A 15,332-nucleotide genomic window follows, 5' to 3' on the forward strand; every position below is an offset into this window, starting at 1 on the left:
GTCTGCCTAGAGCACAGATCCAGAGATTTGTTAGAATGATGAATAATCTATCACAGGCAACCAGCACCTGATTATTGCCAATCTTATTAAGGAAGTATGATGGGGAACCTCTTCTGGTTGAATAAATTACCTTATACTACTTGTTTAAGCTCACCCATAGACATGACACTATGAAACACATGGCATTTTTAAAAAACGAATTCCCAAAGATTGACTTGAGTTGTATTGAGTTGTATGTTTTGGGAGCATGCTCAAGACCTGTAATTACCTGTACATCTGATAGGGGGAATTACCTGGGCTGGGCAAAACCAACAGACACACAGTACCTAAGAGTTGCATATCCTCTTCCTTTTAGATAATGTGCTTTCAGAACTTCTTATCTACAGAATTAGTTATATAGGATCCCAAGTCAATTTGCATAAAATTTTTTTCCACAAAAGTAAAAAACATTTGACTATGGAATGAAGATTATTTTTAAAGCCAGACGAGAACTTTAGGGTTAAACTCATCCCAAACCCTCATTTCACACATAAGGAAACTGAAGCATAAATAACCTAAATGTCTCACCAAAGATCAAACAATCGACTGGTATCAGAAGCTGTATTAAAACGTAGAACTTGGACTTCCCTGGCGGTCCAGTGGTTGGGACACTGTGCTTCCACTGCAGGGGGCACGGGTTCAATCCTGGTTGGGGAATTAGGATCCCACATGCTGTGCGGTAAGGCCAAAAAATAGAAAAAAAAACGTGATGCTCACCTGTGCCCTTTATACGACATATCACAGTGTCCTATGTTAGGAATTAGTGCCTGCTGGCAAAGTGTGCCTTCTCTCTGTAATTAACAATACCCAGGCTGATGGAGGTCAGTGGTGTACTTCTAGAAATGTGGAGTATAGACCTCAAAGAATCTATAGCAAGGAGGGTCCAAATCAGACCTAGAAGTTCATCTCCAACTTCCCAGACAGGGGAAAGGTGAGAGTGGGCCAAACAGAGAGGAAAGGATGTAGAGTCTAGAAAACGAGACAATATCCTAAAGTGCTATAGGAGACAGAAGGCAGGAAATCACAGGGAGGACCAAGGTCTATGCACAGCCATTTCCCAGATCTCCTGGTCTAGATTAGAGCCCCTTGTTTAAATGTCCCCTTGTGTTTGTTTCCTGTGACTGATATAAAAAATTATCACAGGGGGCTTCCCTGGTGGCACAGTGGTTGAGAATCTGCCTGCCAATGCAGGGGACAGGGGTTTGAGCCCTGGTCTGGGAAGATCCCACATGCCACGGAGCAACTAGGCCTGTGAGCCACAACTACTGAGCCTGCGCGTCTGGAGCCTGTGCCCCGCAACAAGAGAGGCCGCGATAGTGAGAGGCCCGCGCACCGCGATGAAGAGTGGCCCCCGCTTGCCGCAACTAGAGAAAGCCCTCGCACAGAAACGAAGACCCAACACAGCCATAAATAAATAAATAAATAATTCCCATTAAAAAAAAAATATATATCACAAACTTGCTGGCTGAAAACAATAGAAATGTGTTCTCACAGTTTTAGAGGCCAGATGCCCAAAGTGTTGGCAGTGTCCATCCAGGGCCCACCCAGATAACCCAGTGTTGTCTCTTCATTTCAAGATCCTCAGCCTAATCACATCCGCAAAGACCATTTTTTTCCAAATAAAGTCACATTCACAGACACCAGGGATTTGATATGGACGTCTTTGGGGAGGGAGGCAGTTTGTGGACCACCACACCTCTTCACTTGGTTAATTATTATTATTTATTTTTTATAAATTTATTTATTTTACTTATTTATTTATTTTTATTTTTGGCTGCGTTGGGTCTTCGTTGCTGCACTTGGGCTTTCTCTAGTTGCAGCGAGCGGGGGCTACTCTTCATTGTGGTGAGCAGGCTTCCCATTGCAGTGGCTTCTCTTGTTGTGGAGCACGGGCTCTAGGCACACGGCCTCAGTAGTTGTGGCTCGCAGGCTCTGGAGCACAGGCTCAGTAGTTGTGGCGCACGGGCTTAGTTACTCCGCGGCATGTGGGATCTTCCCAGACCAGGGCTCGAACCCGTGTCCCCTGCACTGGCAGGCGGATTCTTAACCACTGCGCCACCAGAGAAGTCCCTGGTTAATTATTTTTGATAACCTCCACCCCCACTGTGAGGGTCCAGGAGGACATAGCCTTAAGCTTTGTCTGCTTTATTCACCATTGCTTCCAAAGCACCTGGCATAGTATTTAATAAGTGTTTGGGGAATAAAAGGAAGGAGGGAAGGAAGGAAGGAAGGGAGGGAGGGAGGGAAAGAGGGAGGAAGGAAAGGAGGAAAAATCAGAAGAGGAAGGGGTGAGCAAAGAAGGGGAAGAAGGAAGATGGGGGGCGGGGAAGGAGAGAGTGAGAGCAGAGAGAGAGAAAGAGAAGAGAGGAAATATTATCTCCAAATCTCACTAATTCTTATGAGATGGAGTTAAAGGTGAGAAAAACAAGGAAGCGTTTTAGAAGGTGAAGGTCAAAATTAGTAAGTGATGAAGTTTGCATTTCAATTGAGGTATTTGAAATCCATTGTTTTCCAGTACAAAGCAGCTCTTGTAGATGCTAGGGGTTAGGTTAGGGTGGGAGGGATTGGATACAAAGAAGTGTGTGGCATGCTTGCCCAGAAGCAGTTCACAATCTACTGGGGAACTAGGTCCTTCATGCAGATGGTAGTGTGACAGGTGCCAAATAAAGAGGGCCCAGGTTTTAGAAAAACTTTTAATGCCTTTGGATTTTATTTTATAGAGCAACCTTTAGACAAGGTTTCTAGGCATAAGCAGTAATATTTAAAATTCGTTATTTTGATAGTAAACAACAATTATATAACTATTGTGTAACTTCAAGTCCAAATATCTATTATGACTCATACTCAACTACATTAGCCCATGGGATTCTCTTAAGGGGTAAATTATATATTTGGCATAAATCCAATCACTGGAAAATACCCACCTCAAAATGCACAATTATGTCATTCCTACAATGCATTTCATGGATGAAACGGAGTCTTCAAATCAGAATGTTCTTGAATGTTGACTGGCATCTGTGAATTATATAAGATCAAGACATCATTCAATGTTAACCATTATCTTGAGCGTTCATTCATTCATTCAATTATTCCATGATTATTTTTTTGAGATCCTATTGTGACTTGCTCTGGGAGCTAGAGATACAGTTTGAAAAGAATATGGTCCTTCCCTTTAAAAAGCTCATAGTCTATGTTAGTCAGGTTCTCTAGAAAGCAGATGCAGTGACAAATTTAGGAGTGCAAGAGGTTTACTGGAGAGTAATACCATGAAAGTTAAAGGGTGAGGAAACAGGATTGGGAAGGGAAATCCTTCAGCCCAAAAAGCAGATATGACATCTGTGAAGGGAAAGAGGGAAGAAGTATGATGAGGCAGAGAGCGCCTGAGACCACCATGCAGATCTGACAAAGTTGGCCAACCGAAAGATTTCCCGCTAAACAAGTTCCAAGTTGGCCCTAGTACTGCTATTATGCTCAGTCATTGGCTGGGGCTGCCAGAAAAGGTCATGGTCTCAGCTTGAAAGCTGGGGCAGATCTTGAAGGCATTAACAGCCGGAGGCTGTCAGCTAACTACACTCCTCGCAGTTAAACAGCAAGTTCTTTCTTGAAGGGAGATCAAAGTGACGCAACCTCATGGTTGCCACATAATGTGATTGGGGAGAAGGCAAATAAACAGGTAATTCAAATCCACTAAGGGAAATGACAGGGTGCCATGGGAGCTTAAAGACAGAGCACGAAAGTTGGACTTGGGAACAGAAAAACTTCCAAGAAGATGTAGTTTTTTGGGTTTTTTTTTTAACATCTTTATTGCAGTATAACTGCTTTACAATGGTGTGTTAGTTTCTGCTGTATAACAAAGTGAATCAGCTATACATATACATATATCCCCATATCTCCTCCCTTTTGAGTCTCCCTCTCACCCTCCCTATCCCACCCCTCTAGGTGGTCACAAAGCACCGAGCTAATCTCCCTGTGCTATGCGGTTGCTTCCCACTAGCTATCTATTTTACATTTGGTAGTGTATATATGTCCATGCCACTCTCTCACTTCGTCCCAGGTTCCCTTCTCCCTCCCCATGTCCTCAAGTCCATTCTCTACATCTGCAGCTTTATTCCTGTCCTGCCCCTAGGTTCTTCAGAACCTTTTTTGTTGTTGTTACATTCCATATATATGCATTAGCATATGGTATTTGTTTTTCTCTTTCTGACTTACTTCACTCTGTATGACAGTCTCTAGGTCCATCCACCTCACTACAAATAACTCAGTTTTGTTTCTTTTTGTGGCTGAGTAATATTCCATTGTATATATGTGCCAAACCTTCTTTATCCATTCATCTGTCAATGGACACTTAGGTTGCTTTCATGTCCTGGCTATTGTAAATAGAGCTGCAATGAACACTGTGGTACATGACTCTTTTTTTTTTTTTTAAACATTTTTATTGGAGTATAATTGCTTTACAATGGTGTGTTATTTTCTGCTTTATAACAAAGTGAATCAGCTATATATATATATACATATATCCCCATATCTCTTCCCTCTTGCATCTCCCTCCCTCCCACCCTCCATATCCCACCCCTCTAGGTGGACACAAAGCACCGAGCTGATCTCCCTGTGCTATGCGGCTGCTTCCCACTAGCTATCGGTTTTACATTTGGTACTGTATATGTGTCCATGTCACTCTCTCACTTTGTCCCAGCTTACCCTTCCCTGTCCCCATGTCCTCAAGTCCATTCTCTAGTAGGTCTGCATCTTTATTGCCTTCCTGCCCCTAGGTTCATGACCTTTTTTTTTTTTAGAGTCCATATGTATGTGTTAGCATATGGTAATTGTTTTTCTCTTTCTGACTTACTTCGCTCTGTATGACAGACTCTAGGTCCGTCTACCTCACTACAAATAACTCAATTTCATTTCTTTTTATGGCTGAGTATTATTCCATTGTATATATGTGCCACATCTTCTTTATCCATTCAACTGTCGATGGAAACTTAGGTTACTTCCATGTCCTGGCTATTGTAAACAGAGCTGCAATGAACATTTTGGTACATGACTCTTTTTGAATTATGGTTTTCTCAGGGTATATGCCCAGTAGTGGGATTGCTCGGTCATATGGTAGTTCTAATTTTAGTTTTTTAAGGAACCTCCATACTGTTCTCCATAGTGCTGTATCAATGTACATTCCCACCTACCGTGCAAGAGGGTTCCCTTTTCTCCACACCCTCTCCAGCATTTATTGTTTGTAGATTTTTTGATGATGGCCATTCTGACGGTGTGAGGGGTGACCTCATTGTAGTTTTGATTTGCATTTCTCTAATGATTAGTGATGTTGAGCATCCTTTCATGTGTGTGTTGGCAATCTGTATATCTTCCTTGGAGAAATATCTATTTAGGTCTTCTGCCCATTTTTGGATTGGGTTGTTTGTTTTCTTGATATTGAGCTGCATGAGCTGCTTGTAAATTTTGGAGATTAATCCTTTGTCAGTTGCTTCATTTGCAAATATTTTCTCCCATTCTGAGGGTTGTATTTTCGTCTTGTTTATGGTTTCCTTTGCAGTGCAAAAGCTTTTAAGTTTCATTAGGTCCCATTTGTTTATTTTTGTTTTTATTTCCATTTCTCTAGGAGGTGGGTCAAAAAAGGACCTTGCTGTGATTTATGTCATACAGTGTTCTGCCTATGTTTTCCTCTAAGAGTTTGATAGTGCCTGGCCTTACATTTAGGTCTTTAATACATTTTGAATTTATTTTTGTGTATGGTGTTAGGGAGTGTTCTAATTTCATTCTTTTACATGTAGCTGTCCAGTTTTCCCAGCACCACTTATTGAAGAGGCTTCCATTGTATATTCTTGCCTCCTTTATCAAAAATAAGCTGACCATATGTGCGTGGGTTTATCTCTGGGATTTCTGTCCTGTTCCATTGATCTATATTTCTGTTTTTTGTGCCAACACCATACAGTCTTGATTACTGTAGCTTTATAGTATAGTCTGATCTGGGAGCCTGATTCCTCCAGTTCCATTTTTCTCTCTCAGGATTGTTTTGGCTATTCGGGGTCTTTTGTGTTTCCATACAAATTGTGAAATTTTTTGTTCTAGTTCTGTGAAAAATGTCATTGGTAGTTTGCTAGAGATTGTACTGAATCTGTAGATTGCTTTGGGTAGTAGAGTCACTTTCACAATGTTGATTCTTCCAGTCCAAGAATATGGTATAGCTCTCCATCTGTTTGTATCATCTTTAATTTCTTTCATCAGTGTCTTATAGTTTTCTGCATACAGGTCTTTTGTCTCCTTAGGTAGGTTTATTCCTAGGTATTTTATTCTTTTTGTTGCAATGGTAAATGGGAGTATTTCCTTAATTTCTCTTTCAGATTTTTCATCATTAGTGTATAGGAATGCAAGGGATTTCTGTGCATTAATTTTGTATCCTGCTACTTTACCAAATTCATTGATTAGCTCTAGTAGTTTTCTGGTAGCGTCTTTAGGATTCTTTATGTATAGTATCATATCAACTTTAAACAGTGACAATTTTACTTCTTCTTTTCTGATTTGGATTCCTTTTATTTCTTTTTCTTCTTTGATTGCTGTGGCTAACACTTCCAGAACTATGTTGAATAATAGTGGTGAGAGTGGGCAACCTTGTCTTGTTCTTGATCTTAGTGGAAATGGTTTCGGTTTTTCACATTGAGAACGATGTTGGCTGTGGGTTTGTCATATATGGCCTTTATTATGTTGAGGTAAGTTCCCTCTATGCCTACATTCTGGAGGGTGTTTATCATAAATGGGTGCTGAATTTTGTCAAAAGCTATTTCTGCATCTATTGAGATGATCATATGGTTTTTCTCCTTCCATTTGTTAATATTGTGTATCACATTGATTGATTTGCCTATACTGAAGAATGCTTGCATTCCTGGGGCAAACCCCACCTAATCATGGTGTATGATCCTTTTAGTGTGCTGCTGGCTTCTGTTTGGTAGTATTTTGTTGAGGATTTTTGCAACTATGTTCATCAGTGATATTGGCCTGTAGTTTTCTTTTTTCGTGACATCTTTGTCTGGTTTTGGTATCATCGTGATGGTGGCCTTGTAGAATGAGTTTGGGAGTGTTCCTCCCTCTGCTGTATTTTGGAAGAGTTTGAGAAGGGTAGGTGATAGCTCTTCTCTAAATGTTAGATAGAATTCGCCTGTGAAGCCATCTGGTCCTGGGCTTTTGTTTGTTGGAAGATTTTTAATCACAGTTTCAATGTCAGTGCTTGTGACTGGTCTGTTTATATTTTCTATTTTTTCCTGGCTCAGTCTCGGAAGGTTGTGCATTTCTAAGAATTTTTCCATTTCTTCCAGGTTGTCCATTTTATTGGCCTATAGTTGCTTGTAGTAATCTCTCATGATCCTTTGTATTTCTGCAGTGTCAGTTGTTACTTTTTCTTTTTCATTTCTAATTCTATTGATTTGAGTCTTCTCCATTGTTTTCTTGATTAGTCTGGCTAATGGTTTATCAGTTTTGTGATCTTCTCATAGAACCAGCTATTATTTTATTTTTATTGATCTTTGCTATCGTTTCCTTCATTTCTTTTTCATTTACTTCTGATCTGATCTTTATGATTTCTTTCCTTCTGCTAACCTTGGGGGGTTTTGGTTCTTCTTTCTCTAATTGCTTTAGGTGTAAGGTTAAGTTGTTTATTTGAGATGTTTCCTGTTTCTTGAGGTAGGATTGTATTGTTATAAAATTCCCTCTTAGAACTGCTTTTGTTGCATCCCATAGGTTTTGGGCCGTAGTGTTTTCATTGTCATTTGTTTCTAGGTATTTTTTGATTTGCTCTTTGATTTCTTCAGTAATCTCTTGGTTATGTAGTGGTGTATTGTTTAGCCTCCATGTGTTTGTATTTGTTACAGTTTTTTTCCTGTAATTAATATCTAGTCTCATAGCGTTGTGGTCGGAAAAGATACTTGATACTATTTCAGTTTTCTTAAATTTATCAAGGCTTGATTTGTGACCCAAGATATGATCTATCCTGGAGAATGTTCCATGAGCACTTGAGAAGAAAGTGTATTCTGTTGTTTTGGATGGAATGTCCTATAAATATCAATTAAGTCCGTCTTGTTTAATGTGTCATTTAAAGTTGTGTTTCCTTATTTATTTTCATTTTAGATGATCTGTCCATTGGTGAAAGTGGGGTGTTAATGTCCCCTACTATTATTTTGTTACTGTTGATTTCCTCTTTTATGGCTGTTAGCATTTGCCTTATATATTGAGGTGCTCCTGTGTTGGGTGCATAAATATTTACTACTGTTATATCTTCTTCTTGGATTGATCCCTTGATCATTATGTAGTGTCCTTCTTTGTCTCTAGGAATAGTCTTTATTTTAAAGTCTATTTTGTCTGATATGACAATTGCTACTCCAGCTTTCTTTTGATTTCCATTGGCATGGAATATCTTTTTCATCCCCTCACTTTCAGTCTGTATGTGTCGCTAGGTCTGAAGTGGGTGTCTTGTAGACTGCATATATATGGGTCTTGTTTTTGCATCCATTCAGCTAGTCTATGGCTTTTGGTTGGAGCATTTAATGCATTCACATTTAAGGTAGTTATCAATATGTATGTTCCTATTACCATTTTCTTAATTGTTTTGGGTTTGTTATTGTAGGTCTTTTCCTTCTCTTGCGTTTCCTGCCTAGAGAAGTTCCTTTAGCACTTGTTGAAAAGCTGGTTTGGTGGTGCTGAATTCTCTTAGCTTTTGCTTGTCTGTAAAGCTTTTAATTTCTCTGTCTAATCTGAATGAGATCCTTACTTGGTAGAGTAATCTTGGTTGTAGGTTTTTCCCTTTCATCACTTTAAATACGTCCTGCCACTCCCTTCAGGCTTGCAGAGTTTCTGCTGAAAGATCAGCTGGTAACCTTATGGGGATTCCCTTGTATGTTATTTGTTGCTTTTCCCTTGCTGCTTTTAATATTTTTCCTTTGTATTTAATTTTTGATAGTTTGGTTAATATGTGTCAGTGTGTTTCTCCTTGGATTTATCCTGTATGGGACTCTCTGCACTTCCTGGACTTGATTGACTATTTCCTTTCCTATATTAGGGAATCTCTTCAAATTTTTCTAAGTCCCTTTCTTTTTCTCCTCTTCTTCTGGGACCCCTATAATGCGAATGTTGGTAAGTTTAATATTGACCCAGATGTCTCTGAGACGGTCCTCAATTCTTTTCATTCTTTTTTCTTTATTCTGCTCTGTGGTAGTTATTTCCACTATTTTATCTTCCAGGTCACTTATCCATTCTTCTGCCTCAGTTATTGTGCTATTGATTACTTCTAGAGGATTTTTAATTTCATTTATTGTGTTGTTCATCATTGTTTGTTTGCTCTTTAGTTCTTCTAGGTCCTTGTTAAATGCTTCTTCTATTTTTTCCATTCTATTTCCAAGACTTTGTATCATCTTGACTATCATTACTCTGAATTCTTTTTCAGGTAGACTGCCTATTTCCTCTTCATTTGTTTGGTCTGATGGGTTTTTGCGTTGCTCCTTCATCTGCTGTGTATTTCTCTGTCTTCTCGTTTTGCTTAACTTACTGTGTTTGGGATCTCCTTTTCGCAGGCTGCAGGTTTGTGGCTCCCATTGTTTTTGGTGTCTGCCCCCAGTGGGTAAGGTTGGTTCAGTGGGTTGTGTAGGCTCCCTGGTGGAGGGGACTGGTGCCTGTGTTCTGGTGGATGAGGCTGGATCTTGTCTTTCTAGTGGGCAGGTGGTGTGTTTTGGGGTGTCTGTGACCTTATTATGATTTTAGGCAGCCTCTCTGGTAATGTGTGGTGTTGTGTTCCTCTCTTGCTATTTGTTTGGTGTAGGGTGTCCAGCACTGTAGCTTGCTGGTTGTTGAGTGGAGCTGGGTGTTAGCATTGAGATGGAGATCTCTGGGAGAGCTTTCGCCATTTTATATTATGTGCAGCTGGGAACTCTCTGGTGGACCAAGTCCTGAACTCGGCTCTCCCACCTCAGCGGCTCAGGTCTGACACCCGGCCGGAGCATCAGGACCCTCTCAGCCACACAGCTCAGAAGAAAAGTGAGAAAAAAAAGAAAGAAAGAAAGGAAATAAAATACATAAAGTTGTTAAAATAAAAAAATTATTAAAAATAAAAAAAAGAAAGAAAGTAAGAGAGCAACCAAACCTAAAAACAAATCCACCAATGGTAACAAGCACTAAAAGCTACACTAAAAAAAAAAAAAAAAATAGACAGAACCCTAGGACAAACGGTAAAAGCAAAGCTTTTGGGAAGTCTGAGGTCTTCTGCCAGCGTTCAGTAGGTGTTCAGTAGGAGTTGTTCCACATGTAGATGTATTTCTGATGTATTTGTGGGAGGAAGGTGATCTCCACATCTTACTCCTCCGCCATCTTGAAGGTCTCTCGAAGATGTAGTTTTTAAGACAATGCCAGCATTATAAGTAGGAGTTAGTCAAATAAAGGGAGTAGGGATAGGTACAGAGAGTTCAAGGCAGGGAAACATGATGTACAAAGCCTTGTGGGAGAGGAAGTGTGGCACATTGGGGGGAATGGCAAGACCTACATTATGATTTTAGTATCACATTGGAGGGAGAGTGAAGGAAGAGATGAAGCTGAAGAAATAAATAGGCGGTAAATAACTAAGGTCCTTGCACACCACACTAAGGAATTTGGGCAGTACAACCACATGCAAAGTGGTTTGTGATTTAAGGACTCAGTGACCAACAATTTTCCCCATCAACTTTACTAGAGAAACTTGAAGACCCCATGTTCCATCTCTAGATTTAGGCTCTAGTGATCCTTATGAAAAGGCAACTATGTTACCTATGAGGAAGCATATAATTCATTGTCGCCCATGGTCATTTTTGTTCAATATTTTTATCCAAGGCCACCTAGTCCATCTCCCACTAGGAGAGAAATCACAGGACTGATGGGTTGTGGTGGGAGAAATAAGAAGCTTAGAGCCATAGAACTGTCCATAGCATCAGAGCAAGAATCCAAAGAATCATTTTGGGTTCCCAGTATCATGAAGAGGGGTGGAAAAGAGCCAAGAATGGGTTTGCCTACTTCTAATTTAGAGAGCAGTGTTTTTTTAAAAAACGAGCCCTGAGATTTCACTGTTGTTATTCTATTCTGAGGAATAATCATAAATTTAAAGTTTTATAATGTTTGCTGATGGCAATAATGATGGCTAACATCTAGATGGCTTCTGTCGCTACCATGCTAAGTGTTTCACACTTGATTTTATATAATGCTCGGGATAGCTGTATCGTCCTAAGAAATACGAACTGTTAATTATGCCCGTTTTCCTATCAGAAAATTAAAGCTCAGAGAGGTTAACATGTCTGAGGTCACACAGTTACTGTGCATAAAGAGGTTAAACAAAACATTATTTTCAAAAATCATAGACAATCTACAGGAAACTATTCAATAAATCTTGGGCAAGTGCATATAAAGAAATAGTAAGTAGTTATTAGAAAGATGTTTGCAAATTGTCTTTAATGACATTAACAAATACTTATAGTATGGTTTTTAGTGAAAAAAGTGGAATGTAAAATTGTACATACAATATGATCTTCCTAGGAAACCAAAAACAAAATGAAAATACAATCTACAGAATGGGAGAAAATATTTGCAAATGATGTGACCAACAAAGGCTTAATTTCCAAAATATACAAACAGCTCATACAACTCAACAACAACAAAAACAAACAACCCAGTAAAAAAATGGACAGAAGACCTAAATAAACATTTCTCCAAAAGAAATACACATGACCAATAGGCACATGAAAAGATGCTCAACATCACTAATTATTAGAAAAATGCAAATCAAAACTACAATGAGGTATCACCTCACACTGGTCAGAATGGCCATGATTAAAAAGTCTACAAATAACAAATGCTGGAGAGGGTGTGGAGAAAAGGGAATCCTCCTACACTGTTGGTGGGAATGTAAGTTGATGTAGCCACTAGGGAAAACTGTATGGACATTCCTCAGAAAGCTAAAAATAGAATTACCATATGATCCAGCAATCCCAGTCCTGGGTATATACCCAGACAAAACTATAAGTCAAAAAGATATATGCACCCCTATGTTCATAGCAGCACCTTCACAATAGCCAAGACATGGAAAAACCTAAATGTCCATTGACAGATGAATGGATAAAGAAGATGTGGTACATTTTTACAGTGGAATACTACTCAGGCATAAAAAAGAACGAAATTATGCCATTTGCAGCACCTTGAGTGCAACTGGAGATTATCATACTAAGTGAAGTAAGTAAGAAAGAGAAAGACAAATGCCATATGATATCACTTATATGTGGAATCTAAAATATGACAAAAATGAACCTATGTATGAAACAGAAACAGAATCACTAACATAGCGAACAGACTGGTGGTTGCCAAAGGGGAGGGGTTTGGGGGAGGAATGGAGTGGGAGGTTGATGTTAGCAGATGTAAGCTTTTATATATAGAATGTTTAAATAACAAGATCTTACTGTATAACACATAGAACTATATTCAATATCCTATGATAAACGATAATGGAAAAGAATATATAAATATGTATAACAGAATCATTTAGCTGTACAGCAGAAATTAACACAACATTGTAAATCAACTATACATCAATAAAAATATATTAAAACAATATGGTCTTATTTTTAAAAACCAGCTTCACTGAGCCATAATTTACATGTCACAACATTTACCATTTTTAAGTGTGTAATTTAATGATTTTTAGAAAATCTTCAGAGTTATGCAACCATTACCACAATCCAGTTTTAGAATGTTTCCATCACTCTCCCCAAACTCCCACAAAAAAAAAAACTCTTATGCCTATTTGCAGTTAATCCCTATTCCTACCCTCAGTCATAGACAACTCTAATATATTTTCTTTCTTTACAGATTTACCTTTTTGGGGGTTTCATATAGATGGAATCATATAATACGTGATCATTGTGTCTGGCTTCTTTTAATTAGCATAAAAATTTTGAGGTTTATCCATGTTGTAGCACAAATCATAATTTCTTACTTTTATGTCCTGAATAGTATCCCATTGTATGGTTATAACACATTTTATTTCTCCACTCCACAGTTGGTGGACATTTAGATTGTTTCTACTCTTGGGCAATTATGAATAATGCTGCTATGAACATTTGTATACAAGTCTTTGTGTGGACACATGTTTTGTTTCTTTTCTTTCTTTTGTTTTTTCGTTTTGGTTTTTAAGTAGATATCTCAGTATGGAATTGCTGGGTAATATGGTAAATATATATTTAACTTTTCAAGAAAGCACAAACTAGTTTTCAACGTGGGTGTTCCATTTTACATTCCCACCATCAGTTGAAGAGGATTCCATTTTCTCCACATCCTCACCAACACTTGTAATTGTCTATATTTTTATTATAGCCATTCTAGTAGATTTGAAGTGATAGCTCTTTGTGGTTTTAATTTGCATTTACCAAAAGACTAATGATGTTGAACATTTTAACATAAGTATTTGCCATGTACATATCTTCAAAACTTTCTCCCATTTTTATTGGGTTGTTTGTTTTCTTATAGTTGAATTTTGACTGTTCTGTATATCTTGTGGGTATAAGTCCTTTATCAGATTTGCAAATATTTTCTCAGTTTGTGGCTTGACTTTTCCTCCTTTAGAAGTCTTTCAAAGGGCAGACATTCTTAATTTTGATAAAGTAAAATATAAAAATTTTTTCTTCTATGGATTGTATTTTTTGTGATATCTAAGCAATCTCTGCCTAATCCATGGTTCCAAAGATTTTCTCTTATGTTTTCTTTTAGAAGTCTCATAGTTTTAAGTTTTGCATTTAGGCCCATGATCTCTTTTTAGTTAATATATTTTTGTGTATAATGTGAGGTATGAACTGAAGTTCATTTTTTATTTATTTTTTACAAATTGACAGCCAATTATTCCAGCGTCATTTGTTAAAAAGACTATCGTTCTCAGTGGAATCACCTTTCCCCCTTCATTGCAAATCAATTGACCATACAGGTATATTTCTGGACTCTATTGCATACCACTGGTCTATGTGTCCATTTTGCTACCAATACCACACTGTTTTGGTGGCTTACCTTAGTAATTCTCAACTGGAAGTGATCTTGCTCCTCCAGGGGAAAATTGCACACCTGAAATTTCTTGCTTGACTTCTTCCCTTTCCTGTCCTACTTTCTCCACTTCCTTTCTGGTTTGTCCTGGGAACACAACTTAATAAGTCATTCACACAAATTCCTTATCTCTGAGTCTTTTTGGGGGAGCCTAACCTAAGACATGAAAACAGTACAGCACCCAGAACATTGTTATTACTCAATAAACGTTAGCTATTATGAGTATTGTTAATTTTCCTCACCTCATTTTTTGGGGGGGAATCCTTTTACAAAAGTGAGAAATTATGCCGTTTTGCAGTTTTCCTTTGGGCAGGAAATACCAAATGTTATTACTAATAATAATACCTTATGGTATTATTTAACTATCTTTGCATAATATTTTTACTTAGTAAGTCACTAAGTATTACTATCTTTGATTAGTATTACAAAAGTGGTGTGTCTTCATTCTAACTACCTAATGTGTCTGTCTTTAACTTCTGAAATCTTAAATCTAGATTACACAAATCATGGTTTCAGCAGAAGGACTACAAAAATAAACAAAGAACAACCATTGACAACCTAGAGTGATCATGGCAAAGACAAAATACAGATTAAGACTTTGAAGTATCAAGAATCAATGCCAAAGATACAAGATGGGGAGTCCCATGTGTGGCTGGGAAATCCAAGGAGAGCACAGACCCTCTATAACTGTGCAATGGAAGGTAATCCAACCTTAAGGTGTCTGACCTGGCACCTTCTCAAAGACTCAAGAATAAAGGGATTATACTTAGCACCAGTTCAGATGTATGTAAAGATCATTCCAATTTTGGTCTTTACAACCTAGAAGAGATGTAACAAAGTAGTAAAGGGTTCAGAAAAGAGCAAAGAAACAGTCACATAATTGGCAAATTGAACCTCTGAGGAAAGGTTAAATGAGTTTGGATTGTTTACCCAGAGAAAGAAAGGCCAAAGGTCTACTTAATACTTGTCTTCAAGAATTTGAAGTTGGTATCTGACCAGATAGTTTACATCTGCAGAAAAGAAAATGAACTCTCCCCAGGCCGCTGTGTAAATAATTTAAGAGTTAGGATGGAATAAGAAATTGAGATTCAAAATAGCAAGAACTTCTTGATTCGGGAGTAATTAAGGTTTGCAAAAATCCACTACTAGTAGTGGAATTTCTGTTCCTAGTGATCTGTGAAACAGAAGCACAT

General features: G+C 38.2%; 1 long non-coding RNA gene across 1 annotated transcript in view; it reads right to left on the reverse strand.

Annotated features, from left to right (window-relative positions):
- Window positions 1-4,449: 4,449 nt before the first annotated feature.
- LOC309646705 overlaps window positions 4,450-15,332 on the reverse strand; it is a 610,320-nt gene continuing 599,437 nt past the window's right edge. Inside the window, exon 2 of the long non-coding RNA XR_014255545.1 lies at window positions 4,450-5,649. This is a non-coding gene — a long non-coding RNA (uncharacterized lncRNA). The remainder of the gene's footprint in view (window positions 5,650-15,332) is intronic.

Source organism: Balaenoptera physalus, assembly GCF_965194825.1.
Source record: "Balaenoptera physalus genome assembly, chromosome: 17".
In the NCBI taxonomy this organism is placed as follows: Eukaryota; Metazoa; Chordata; class Mammalia; order Artiodactyla; family Balaenopteridae; genus Balaenoptera; species Balaenoptera physalus.